The 14308-nt window shown below is 43.1% G+C and overlaps 1 long non-coding RNA gene across 1 annotated transcript in view; it reads left to right on the plus strand.

The window, feature by feature from the left end:
• LOC138488298 (uncharacterized) overlaps positions 1–13263 on the plus strand; it is a 223070-nt gene extending 209807 nt beyond the window's left edge. The window contains exon 4 of the long non-coding RNA XR_011274631.1: positions 11995–13263. This is a non-coding gene — a long non-coding RNA (uncharacterized lncRNA). The remainder of the gene's footprint in view (positions 1–11994) is intronic.
• Positions 13264–14308: the final 1045 nt, after the last annotated feature.

A 14308-nucleotide genomic window follows, 5' to 3' on the forward strand; every position in this document is an offset into this window, starting at 1 on the left:
GGCTACAAAAGACACACACAAATTGAAACTCTAGTATGGTCATTTATGTCATCTGGTGTCCGTGTAAAAAGCTGTATATTGGGAAAACAGACAGAAAAGCTAAATTGCGGATAAGTGAGCACAGGAGTTGTGTTAAAAATCGCACCCTAAATGCTCCCTTGGTGGACCATTGGATCGAGCAAGTCCACCGTGTAGAGGATCTGAGATGGTCAATCTCGTACAAGCGGAAAAAGGGAACAGACACCAATGAAGACAAAAAGCTACTGTTGAAGAAAGAGCAGCAATTTATCTTCTTGACTAACAGTATGCAATCAGGTCTAAATGAGACTGGATGATCTACCAACCAATTAAGGACTAATGACCGGCATGGACCCACACGGGGTAGTCCACCTGACAGCGGAAATCTGATAGAACCACAAGCTGAACAATAATGTACATAATTCACTGATCATTTTACGGGCTTGTGACATTCTGTTGCCTGTATAACTTTGTTTAGTGACCAGTGTGGACCCAATTGAGGTGGTCCGCCTGACAATGGCAACCCGGTGTGGTCACGAGCTGAGCAACAATGCACATAACTCATTGATCCTTTGCGGTTTTGTCGAGATTTATTGCCCTTACACTGTTGTTTTGTATCTGGGTGAAAATGAGACGGCAACACTTGGCGGTGCTCTTACATGGATTAAACACAGAAAGAGGACTAAAAGACATTTGTCTTACAGTGAGCTGAAAACTCCAGATGCAGGAATGGTAAGTGAAATCTTTGGGAGCTGATGGGTTAAAACCAGTAATCGAACAGTGTCTGTCAGTTGAAGCCTGGAGAAGCCGATGCGTTTGCTGCTGGAAGGATATGTACGCCCGCAAACGGAGCTGCTCACGGTAAGATGCACCGCTAATTAACTGCACACTGTGATACGTTAGTACACCTTCTTACGCTCTTCCGTTTTCACTTGATCCATAGTGAGAGTAGCTTGGCTGCGGGTAGCTGCAAGAAGTAGAGGGAGATGCCGGGGAGCCCGCATGCAATTCGTGATGGGAGATAAGGCTGAATGTAGAGCACCAGATAATCGTGGAAGAATAAACCTACCCATGGCCATATACTCGGGTCAGCAGCCTGGTTAAGACTGTCTAGCATACAGCCTAAGGCAATTAAGAAAGCTATTGTACCCCAAATCTGTTTGCTCGTAATTGCCCCTGAGAGAGATAGTACGCGGACACAAGGTATACCTAGCGATCTGTTGATTGTTGTCCATGTGTTGTTTTTCGGCAGTCTTTTGAAATGCCGTCTGCAAGAGGTGGTGACTGAACGTAGATTAAACACAACAGTGACACCAAGAAACGCGCACCGGTGGAGGACGCCAGATCATCAGGCATGGACGTGCTGCGTTTGGGTAAGCATTAAAGCCAAAACTAAGCCCTTGCTCCAAATGGGGGGACCTGGTTGAATGTACGTAGAACCACGTTTTCAGTAGGGTTCACCCCCTGATGTCCCTGCTTTCATATTCAGCCTTCTAGACTATATGACTTCAAGGAGATGCAATAGCACAATGTTCTGATTGCGGATGTAAGGATTCCAGTATTGGCTGTGAACATGAGGAGAACGCTGAGGATGGTAAGCATCATGCTGGCGCGCCAGCTTGTGGTCTCTTAAGCTCTCCTCGCGTTTTAACACCTTAATGGGCTAAACATTTTAAATAAAAGAAATGGCCTTTTGGATTAGAGGCTAGAATGAGTGAGACTCCCTGCACACTGTCAGCTTTGTATTTAATTAAAAACCAGTTGACCAGTCGGGACTACACTTGGGTGAACAGATGCTGTACCCTTGGTAGATGGCATGGGAGTGTCATGCTAACTGATGTGGAGGATTTAGAGAAGAGGAAGACATGTCGTTTTGAGATGACCGGTGTAAATAACGACTATTAGACTGATTAATTGCAATTGGTAGTCTAATTGATACTAAAATGCATATACATTTGGCATTGAATTCCTTATGTCTGCTGTTTTGTTATAGGAGAAGACATTCGCAGTTGCATTAGTTGCAGTCTGACTCAAGGATTGAAGACTTGATAGACAAACGTTATTAGGAGTTTTGGAAGTTAACCAGAGGCCGAGATGGTTTGTGTAATTGAAATATGTATCTTTTACAAAATATTTTTGCCCCTGATGAATTTCCTTTGATTAACACACTGAAACCGTAATGAAAGAAACATGATGGGCACTTTTGTTTGTATAGATCTTTATGTATTGAGTATGTATTTGGGATGATGAGAATGAGAATGGTATGACTGGGATGCAAGTGGAAGAGTGCTTTTGAATGAGGTATGTCCATTGCGATTTTGCGCAGCACAAGTCACTTTAGTAGCAAGATACTGTAGGAGATTGCTCAAGAAACAAATGTATTTTGTACAAGACCACCTTGGTCCCTGTATGATTACCGGCTTGATGAAATGTCGATTTAAATAGCATTGTATGTCTTTGTTGAAATTGTGAAGAATAACTATTAAAATATGTATTTTCTTACGTTGGCAGACGCCTAAAATAAGACTGAACTTGTGAATGTCCTCCCTATAAAATGAACAGCACTGACCGCAAGCTCTATATGTTTGTTGTTTAAAGGGTACCCCCCTTTTATTGAGGGATCACTTGTTGGTCTGAATTGTCCTCTACCTCTCAACGTGGTTGTTTGGTACTATTTTATTAAAAAAATGTATTTCATGAATTACACTATTTTTTCAAAATAAAAGAACCAGCAAAGTTTCTTCCCCTGGAGATCAATCATTTTGAAAGAAAAAGAGCATCATAAAAGTCGTGACCCAGAAGGGAAGGCAAAAGGCTAGTGAAACCGGGTTGTGCTAAAGCTCCCGAAGTCTGATGCTCCAGGTAACAGTTCCTTCCAGTTGTTTGGTACTATTATCAATTCACCAGAAATGTCTCTGTTAGCTTGTCTCTTTACTCATATTCTGTCCTATGTCCATCTTCACCCCTACGCCACTCATTTGCTCTGATCCGTGTGGGAGCTACCCCAGAAGACACCAGAACTTCCTGCAACCTGGCATGGTTTCAGACCCTAAATATATTTTAGATCCATTAATGGTAGAACGTGCAGTGCTTTTTAAGTACTACATATTTTGTTCGGCATAAAAAAGATTGTCTATGGCACACCACTTTGAAATCCTGCATGTGTAAAGGTGGGGACTTGTTTTCTTATGCCTCCAACATTGTGGCTCAGAAGAAGGTTTTGCAGAAGCTTCCCTCAGAATAACTTTGTTTGACTATAGCTCGTGCCATTCGAATCACCTCATTCGTTCATTTCAAGACTTCAAGAGCCCAAACTGATATCACAAATTTGAGATTATTGGTTGGGAATTTGGCTGGGGCCTACTTGTAAAATCTCGAAGATGACAGCGTGTGAATAGTTGGAAGTGGTGTGTTGGGAGCTCATTAAAATGGACATCCCAGTCAGAGTAAAGAGCTGGGAAGTGCGTTGCCTAAGTGATCACGTGCATGTGGTTGTTGGTCTTGCCAGATTCGTAGTTGCTCCTCCTATGTTCGTTAACAACAACATCTTTGAGTTCTTTGCCCTCATAATGGGAAATGGGTTGCAATATGGACAGAAGAAGCCTGTTGAAATAGCAAAGCCTTATGTTTTTTGTTCTTGCCGCTGCAAATCATGAATGCAAGGGGTAGTCGTCATGTTTACCCTTTTTAATGGCCGATGAAGATAGCAGTGTGCTGCGCCTAACTGTTTTGAGAATGGGCTGAATAACCTGAAAAGCCGGTGTGCTTAGCTGTAGTGATAGAAGAAACAGAAAGATCTGGAGTAATACATTTGTACAGAACGTGTCCACATATCGACTCGCTAAAAGGAAGCTCTGCCAATTGCAAGTAGCAACGCGGGGTTCAGAAATGGCCGCAATGTTGAGGACATCATTGGTCATAAGTATTTTTTTACATTATTGAGAACATGGAGTTACTGAAATTCAGATAGTGGTATTTGGGGAAATCTGCATCCATTTTAAAACAATATCTATTTACATCCTCTCCATGAAGATGAAGATGGTCTACGTACACTAGAGGGCCATACCACCACTCTACCTTAAGTGTATTTTTTTCTTGCAGAAAATGGGCAAAGGGGATATTTTCATGCATTCTTCCTAAGAAACTGCTGAAAACCTTCTCCCCTGTATTCAACAGTTAAAAAAAAAACTATAATATTCTGGAAACGTTTGCCATTTTTTGCCTTCAGCTCTTTGGGTGGAGGTAAACATTGGTGGATTTTCAAAGCGAAATTTCACTTTTAAAATTGAGCTATGTAGCTCCAGGCTATATACTCAGCCTGGGCTGCAATGTGGGAGCGGTTTAAGTAGGCGGTATTTGTGACACACTGCCTGTTTGAAAGCTACCAAAGAGTCTGCAATGAGGCTCTATGCACAGGAACACGCTTAACATTGAGAGGGTAGCTTGGATCCTCTTGCATGTGAACTGCCATAATGTGCTGTGATACGGCAGAGAAGGGCCCCATCCTGTCCTACCCCTGAATTGTCAAAGGCTTTAAGCACCATTGCTCCATGATCGCCCTATCTGGGCAGGGCTCGAGGGCACTCTGAAACATGGCTGGAGCCGTTCTTGCCACTCCTCTTTTGCAAATGCTAACTTGTATCCTTACAGTTCTCAGGTCCTTCTTATCATGCTTTGAAAATGCCCCTGTCCCACCCTCATTGGTCGATTTTGGGTAGGAAGCAGTTGGCCTTTACAGTTTGTTGCCTTGCGGGCAAGCCTCAGAGCTGTAGGACCGGTCAATTGGTACTGGCGTAAAAAAAAACTCTCAACATAATAGATGAATCCAATGCTCGAAGATGTCTGAAGAGGGAACCTGGTGTGGATGGAAAAGTGTTGGTACACAACACCTGCTGCAGAAGATATGGGTGGCACGGAGATTGTTTCCCTCTGCCATTGGATGTGTACACCGCCCCTCCACCACCCCTTTGTCTTCATGCCCCAGCCCGCCCTTTACATTCCAGGTCTGCTCTATTGGTTTCTGTCTAACTGACTGAGTTCAGAATTCAAAATGGAAAACAGATTAAAGACCACACACTTCGCCGCCTTTCTCTCACTTTCCTTGTGTCTCCTTATAACTTTTCCAGACGTGGACTGGCTATAACAGATTAAACTAAACAATAAAGAATCAGTGGTACAGCTGGGTTGGTAGACATACGCCATCTTGGTGGGTTTCTTGGAGGCTAGTGCACAGGAGTGCATTGTGGGATATATTGCCTGTTTGCTTTGGCACCTGTGAAAGGTTTTGTTGCAAAAGGTATCAGCAAATTAATATCGGGGTTTCTGATGGTGGCTTAATTTCATGCTCATTTTTGGGGTATGACACAGTTGGTCTGATCTTTTGAACTAGCTTTATAAAGAAGGTTGAAAGATTGTTGCTAGGTTCGTGGGTGGATGGGATGGCCGAGGGGGTGTCAGTGGTGTTAATGACTGCCGGAACCTCTGCGCTGTGTGACCATGTCATGGAGGAGAGGCTATGGGATGTGATCCTGGAGAGCCCGGGGACAGGGGACCACAGCCCACTAAACGATGCTAGTGAAGGAGGTCGTGTACAGTGTATCCTTCAGGACCTCAAGCCCATCCCCATCTTCATATGTAGGCTGGGAGGTACAGTTCCTGGCCTCATGAAAGCCCCCTGAGCAGTGCCAACTTGAACACAAGTCTGCAGGGTTCGTGAACATGATTCTCTGAGCAGCAGAGACAATCAGAAATCGTGGTCTGAAAAGTGCACCACACACACGCATATAGACGCAAATTGGATCCTATGGTATCATGGTGGAGTTAGACAGCCCCCATGATAAAGCTGCATGTTCCCAAAACATGGGGACTCGCCTTTCATAACTTTGGTCTGTGTGGCTGTGGACCCCTGCACAAGCTTCCAAAGGTTTGTGGGTTCACCTGGGTGGATGACTGGAGGCAGGACAATCAGCCAATCGCACAGCGTGAATGCTATGCACCGTCAGATGTCCCCAAAGTTGGATTTGGCAGCCCAATTAACTGGGTGTAAGAGGCTTGCTTTTAGATCAGTAGTGGGAGTGTTAGGTGACGGATTACCAGGAGTGCTGAGAGAGAGAGAGCGAGAGATGGAGAGAGAGCGAGGGTTAAGGTGAGAGAGCCGTGGTGAAGTGGAGACAAGAGAAATCAGGGGAGAGAAAAAAGGCAAGAAGCAGGTAAAGGAGAGTGGGCAAGAGAGAGGAGGGGAGGGGAAGCAAGGAAAGAGGATGAGATATAAAAGAGCAAGGGAGAGCATGAAGGCAAGGAGGAAATGAGAGCAAATGGAGAATTGTAATACTGAGGAAAAGCAATAGAAACACCTGGAAGGAGAAGGGAGGAGAAACAAAAAAGAGAACACCCCTAGAAGAAGGAACCAGGTCAGTAGTGGGAACGAACAAAGTGGTAATAAGGAAAGAAAATAGTGAGGAAGAGGAAAGAGAAAATGGAAGACATATAAGCGAGTCAACAACTAGAGAACAGAAGGGAGTTGGTAGAGGCAATTTGGAGGAAAGAGGCTGTCAGTAAGACAGAAGTAAGACAAGGAAGGGAATGTAAGGAGTGCCAGGAAGGTAAGATTGGGAGAAGGAGAGGAGAAAGAAGCAAAAAGACCTTGATATCCTGAGTAAAGTGTTGGGCTAAGTTTGAACCACAGGCTGGTTGGGAGGTTGGTGTGCCAACCCCATCCTCTATGACAGAGAGAAAGAAACTCCATTCCAGCCCTAATGCTTAACAACGAAGCTAATAGCCCTGAATGGGAGGGGAACCTAATAGTACCCTGTGGTCCTGACACCTTTAAGTGTTTGAGGCCTGATCCTCGTGAGGCGACCTATGAGCATGGTGTGATGGTGTCTGGTAGCAGTGTGTCCAGGAGGAACTATACAACATTGTGATCCCGAAGACGCCCGTCAAGAAAGGACCATCAACCATCAAGAACAAAGTGTCTAGGAGCCCTCTAAACTGTCAGCAACTATGAGTGGTGGTCTGATCTACCAGGGACATGAAGGCTGTAACCCAGTACAGGGACGGACTCAGGATCTCTGTCTTTATGATAATCCTTGCCCTAAGCACTGTTCTGGTCCTGTGGATTCCTCTCCCTTAGGGAGCACCATAGGCCTTGCTACCCTTCCATAGCAATTTTAATCTACATAAAAGAGAAAGAAAGTATAGTACCGTTCTGCCCTAGTTGTCTGTTGAGCCAGTGGCCGCCACAGCCGTTTATGGCTTCTGTAATGTTTTTGCGGCAATAGTCACTTTTTGCTCATATGATAGCTTGTTAGTACACACTGGGAGCTGCTTTTAGTTTACAATTGATTTATGGCCACAAAAGTGTTGAGTGGAAGGTTTCGAATGAATCTGAACCACTGGCATTGCTCTGGGAAACCTTACACACCACCGTTTTTTTAGCCCGTGCGCCATTGCAAAAGGCATCCAGCCATGTGCAAATCAGTCAGCTGCCGCCACCAATGTTAGCAGCCCAGCCCGAACTGCTAGGCCAGGTCCCCTCTGCACAGAAAACCAAGCAACCCCAGACATGTTTCGGCCTTGTTGGACCTCCTCAGTGAGGTGCAGCCTGGTTCCCTATGGCGCAGCGAGCAAGGGACCCACGTCTGGGCATACCCTCTCTCACATGGAGAGACAAACTGTGACCATAAAAGTGATGGGTGGAAGGTTTCGAATGAATCTGAACCACTGGCAATTGCTTTGGGCAACCTTCCACACCACCGTTTTTCAGCCCGTCTGCGCCATTGCAAAAGGGGTCTAGCCATGTTCAAATCAGTCAGCTGCCGCCACCAATGGTAGCAGCCCAGCCCGAACTGCTAGGCCAGGTCCCCTCTGCAGAGAAAACCAAGCAACCCCAGACATGTTTTGGCCTTGTTGGACCTCCTCAGTGAGGTGCAGCCTGGTTCCCTATGGCACAGCGAGCAAGGGACCCACGTCTGGGCATACCCTCTCTCACATGGAGAGACAAACTGTGATCATTGATTTATGGGTCATTGCCTCTACACCAGGCTATACCCAGATGTGGAAGGGGTTGTTCTATGGGCCTGTGGGAAGTTTGATTGGTGGGAAGTTGAGGTTAATCCGTTCTAAGCAATGTCAGTGTGCTTCTTTAGAACTGTTTGTAATAGCTTTTGTAGAGTTAAAAATAGGTTGGGGTAGTTGTGTTGATGTGATTGTTTCATGGTGGGTTACAAAGCAAGTCAGCTAATGTTCGACCAGCACATAGAGGTTGCATTGATGCCTCTGCACTGGATTCCATGGGGGTGGATGTCACAGCATTGCCCATTTTCACGGGAAAGCAGTTACAATGGAACATTTATGTTCCTTTCCTCAGGGGTGATGTGGAGCTCATATTTGCATTATGTGGCGCTGTCTTATATCCAGAAGTCATCTGCAAAGAGTGGGTGACTAGTGGACTGGAAGAGCCGAGTGAGGCCAGTGAGGCAGTTGGAGAAGTTGGCCATAAACATTGTGGATGGGCCTGCTGGCCTTTAGTGGGTGATGAGCACACAGTGTGTAGAAAGGGTGGCTCTTACTTCTTCATCTGCTGGTTTGCCACCTTCGGAGAGCTGAAGCATATGGGGCAAAGAGGAAGCTGCATCTCTTTTGGACTATTCCTACTCCCACCTCTCTGCCTGTTTCTCAGTGTGCATGTGTTTCCAGCATTCCGGGGCCACCAGGTGTTCAAGGGTTGTAGAGGAGGTGTTTGTATAATAGGTTTCTGTAATGAGGATGTCAAGGTGTCAATTGAGGATGAGCTTCTGCATGTCCCAGCATGATTGCTGACTGACGTGCCATTGAGCATGCATTTCTTTTCTTCATTTGTGGTGTCTGATTGTGCATTGGTGTGGGGTGTGTGGGTCTTTGTGACATGGAGTGAAAAGTGTTTCTTTTGCAGTTCATGATTGATGGCACTCCCTGCAGGACGGGCAGGAGGTGCTGAGGTCTGATCAATCAAGTACTGTCGCCTGATTTGATTTGAATATTTTCCTGTGATGGGCCAGGGGTATGAGCACACTCCACATCATGGTCCATGCATAAACATAAAGGGGATACCCTTATCCAAATACATCATTTGCTTTCTGGGGGCAGAACACAATCAAGTAACTATGCCATTTGCCGAATTCCCGTGTGATGAGCCAATGGCAATGCAGCAGGGAAGTCCAGTTTAGCAGGTCTTTGCTGTGGATGCTGCGTGCCCTTCTGCTGCTAATCCTGCACTGTCTATATTTTTTAGACACATGACCAGGTAGTCGGTCAATATTGTTGCAATGGTTGTGTGAGGACTGTAGGGAAAGGTATTCTGAATTTCAACAAGGATACCTCTACATTTTAACGTCCACATTTTAGCAAAGGCATGGATTTCAACTAGGACTCTGCATTTCAACATGGTAAAAGATTGCTTCCAGTGGAGAACATGAGTGTGAGACTCCATTGTGAGACTCAATCTAGTAGATGTAATTATGGGAAATGCACAGAACACATGCAAGAAAAATAAAGGTTTTGAATTGGGCATTGCATAACAGGGTGTTATCACTTTACAACACCACACCACACCACGGTTATGGGCTGAGTTGCACTAAAATAAAAACATGAGACTAACATATACTAATTTACCTTATCCCTCTAACATATAACATACCATGATACTAACAATCAGTGCACAAAAGTTCACGCTGGTTATCTAAATGTGTTGCAGATTGATAAATCTAAGGCATTTGGGTTGTGCAGGGTTAGTTTGGAAATATGATTAAAAAACATGCAGAATTAAGGGTGCACTGTGTTTGAATGAAGATGTGAAAAGTCAGAAGTGTGGAATGTGAAGTTCATTTAGCTTATTGTTTAATACTTTCAGAGGAGGAAATGGGGCAAATGTTATGTTTGCATCCAATTTGGTTCTGCTCTAAGCCGGCAGATTGGCCATGTGCTTCAGAACTATCTGGAGGGCTGGCTGATTGACAAAAAGGAAGGTGGTTTTAAATGTCACATGAGGCCACAGAAAGGGGCAGGCATTTCTACAGTTTATGTAGGTAGGATCTATATTCTGGGTAGGTTTCGGAAAAATGCTTTAAAAGGCTGGTCAGGAAAGGGCTGGGTTTTTTTTCTCTCACTCTCTGGCTTCGGGTTCCTGGCAGGCAGCCGTCTCAGAAGAGTTTTGCTTACCCTGCGGACAGATGTGTGCAGAGAGATGCTGTTTCCAAACTTAGAAGAGGGTGGCCGGCAGCTAGATGGGGCGTTGGCAGTTCGGGACAGACACAAACTTAAAGATTATCCTTGGTGAGTTCAGTTAATTTGAGGAGCGTGCTAATGTTTGAATGCTTAGTATTGGATCATGTGGGGTGGAGAATATCATTATTAACTTGTCAGAGGTCGACATTTCATTTTTAGGCACCATACAGTGAAGTCTTAAACGTGCATAACTGTTTATATTTTTTTTATTCATGCAACCAAATTCAAATGTAATAGTAGTTTAGTCTCCGCCAAGACTTGTTAGAAGCTCAAGGACATTTTTCTCAGAGTGCTGACTAGTTACCAAAATACACTGCCCTTAAGGCTCATTTATAATTAAAAAAATATATATTTTGAAATCTAGCATAGCAAGGCCCTTTCATTGCAGAGAAAAATAACCGCAAGTGAAGTTCACTTAGAAATGTTTATTTTTGATTCCTGGCACCAAGCTGTAGGGGCTATGTGAACATTTTGCATTGTATGTTAAGTCTGTATCTTGCATATTTCTAACCTCTGATAAAGAATAACAATTCAAAAGTTCAATCATTTCAGAATATTTGTTACGTGTTTGATCTGTGATGGTAACACGGGGCCCTGGGTGTAACCAGTAGTGAGATTGTATGCCTTTGGTAATTTCACTTTGTCATGTGTGATAGGACAACAACCAAACTGGTTATTGTACACTGGGTTACAGAAGGGCTATCTTTGTGAATATTCATGTTTCATTTACATGGTAACTGTAGTCTGAGATGGAAGCCAAAATGGCATATTGTGGTATTGTAAATAAGATACTGCAAGGGGATAAATTCATTGTTTAAAGTGTACTAAGTCCAGTATTTCGTTACAGTTAGTGATCCCGGTATAAGAACAATTATCAGGCAGTACTCTAAAGCTAGGCTCACCACTATACCATGAAATACCCCAAAATACCACCAACCTCAAATACCACCCTAAATACCTCCAACAGGACATTTTGGGTAGGCCTCCATTTGGGATACTGTCTCTCTTTGTGGTTGCTAGGTGCACGAGGAACACTTTTGCTGCTGATCTGGTGATTCTGCATACCACAGGCCAGCACTTTAAAGTGTTTTGGCACCTCCAGTATTTTCCGGTCATGTCAATGAGCAATGGGCCAATCACCCCATAACAGCGTAGCAACGCCATATTTATTGGTGTTGTGCAGAGTGTGGACAGGGTCTTGAAGGTGCCCTTAACTCTTTCAATCTTTTCTAGTCACCTGACTGGATGGCTTGCAAATGACTGTGAAGTTGGTGAGCGAGGACATGGTGGTCAGGCATCTGCTTCGGTCACTGCTTCTTCTTCTGGTGGGTCAGTGCGGTGGTGCTTCCTGCTGCTGAAATAGACAATAAACCAATTCTTAGTAAAATACAGAGTTCATACATTAGGCCACCTATGATAGCACTGCACACTGTTTCCTTTACAATCCAATGTTGCTCTGTATTTCCATTTCATAATTATGGTGATTTTGATATATTGACCCCATTTTGTTTGTGGTTGTGACTGTTTGGCGTAAGCATAATACTGTAAATTTGTGTGACTTTTCACCCTTGTACTGGCATGTTAATTGTTGCAAATAGAATAATATATTGAAGGGCCTCGTGCACATTTTGAAAGACGCCATTTTGGCACTATTCAAAAGCTTCAGTCATAACAAAAGGTGGAGAATTGTTAACTTTTTCATTTATTTTTCAGACAACATTTAGTTTGGGATACTCAGAAGAATATTTCACCGGGAGATCAAAATGTACATGCAACAATGAAGTGCAATACATACAGACCCTTATCAGAGCTGACAATCAACTAAGAAATTGATCTGAGTTAAAAACTGAAATGCCTTTTTTCCAACCAATTCAGTCTGAAACTGAGATCTGATGTGAACTACTCCATTGTATTATTTTGTTTTCTTGAAGTGTGTTAATAAGCAAGTACTTTTTCATGACTAGTCACAGACAAATATGCCATTTATGAACCTATGGCAGATTGTAATATCTTTCAAAACAACCACCAATTTGATAACCAAAAGTCTGCCATCATCTTTCCATACAAGGGGTGTGCATGGTTTATTGGAGAATTGCTGTTACCCAGACCAAAGATGCAAAGGAAGAGTGGAAGATGATTGGCAGAGAAATGGCTAGATTCTGACCAAATCAATGTCTTGCGAGAATAGGCTTGCCATCAGGTGATTGCTATGGCAAAGTATTTTTTATCTTAACTAATTGTGCCAGTCATAGATTAGACTGATCTAGCTCTTTCTCCACCTCTTTCACTCTTTCTCTCTGCACTCTCTTTTCCTCTATGTCATGCTATATCTCTAAAGCGTGCCCTCAATGTGGGCTCTTCTACTGCCTCACTCTCTCTCTTTATATGTGGGCGAGAGTCTCCTTGTGAAGTGCCCATTTTCTAGAGCCCTCACAGCCATTGCTGGCAGCTTTATGCACATATGGAAAAAATATCATAGGGAATGGTGTTTCCTTTGTAAAAGCAGGTTTAAAAAAATAAAATTATTTAATTGTACTAACATTGTAATAAAAACATTATAAACTGGCTATTTTTAAAATGTTACAGTATTACATTTCTAATGACAGCTCCAAGCACCTATTTTAGTCTCAATAAGAATGCTGCACGTCTTTTTGAACAAAAACATTATCACAACCTAGAAGGACATTATGATTTGTGTATGGAAGTTTATTTTCATTCAAAGATGTAGAGTCATGTACACAACCTATTGTTCTCTTCAGAATAACCCAATGAGAAAGGGGAGGTGGTCAAATAACAATAGAGAGGAATCCGGCCTGTTTAGGATTAAATCAACATGCATCTTGGGAAAATAAAAATGACCAAAGGGTTTTAGATTTGACAGTTATGCCTGTGATAAAAATGGTTACAACTTGCTAGCTTGAATCAGTGAGTTCATAATCCTCATCGGAGTTGGTGCTCCATTAAAATGTTTGTAACATTGAACCATGTGTACTGATTTGGACGGAGTCAGGGCTTCGATGTGGGGTCAAAAAGCTGTGATGTCAGTCGCTCCTTTGGGTTCCAATGACTGCCAAATGATAATGTTTACTTTTCCTGTATTGGATTTTAGCATGATCGGGTAAGTATGGCTGTGCACATGATCAGATCCTAATGCACAATCATTCTAATAGAATTATATGTATATATATATGACACCAGATGTTGGTCAGCTGGGTAAGTCTGATCAAATGTCCCAGCTGTAAAACACGGTCAGATAATAGTGAGGCTCCAGCAGTGCTGAGCTAGCCCAATCACTGAAGCGTGCCCTCAGTTTGGGCCCTTCTACTGCCTCACTGAGATTTCACTTTTAACTCACTCATAACAAATAGTGATGCAGGAGGTGTCAGAAAGGACACGGGCAGTGTTGTCACTATCTTGTTTTTGCTTAATATAATTCTTCAATAGAAATAATGCTGATATCTGAAGTATTACTGACCTATACGTCGAATGTTCATGTTGGTGTTAGCAGATCATCCAGAATAGATGTTGATCAAGGAGGGAAGTGTCGACTTTGTGGTAGAACGTCTAAAAAATTAACCAGTATCTGGTTTTAACTTTGCAACTGTTAATTTAGTGTTGAATTAACGTGTGTTTCACAGGTGAAACTGCTCTATCAGGACACCAATGTACAATATGTGAGAACAGGTTATATGGTCTGTCTTTTATCCTCCATGTGCTGTTAGAAACATTTTAAAAACTAGCAAATGGGAGCAAGGTTACCAAGAAATGGGAAGGTGGCATAGGAGAGGCATAATTGGAGAAGAGAGTAATAACATACAAACGCAAATCAGATCAAATGTGAAATTTACAATTTCGAACTTGCATTTACAGTAATAAAATGAATACTGACGCAATGCATTTTCAAATGTAGTTGTTTCAAACATATGGCTTCAAACCGTGTGTCTATAACTAGTTATTAATCACCAGATTGCAGGATTTTTAAAGTTGATGATAACCAGACAGGGGCAAATCAGTCTGATGAAAACTT

This window comes from Ambystoma mexicanum, chromosome 9, assembly GCF_040938575.1.
Source record: "Ambystoma mexicanum isolate Mex_15411 chromosome 9, UKY_AmexF1_1, whole genome shotgun sequence".
Taxonomy (NCBI): domain Eukaryota; kingdom Metazoa; phylum Chordata; class Amphibia; order Caudata; family Ambystomatidae; genus Ambystoma; species Ambystoma mexicanum.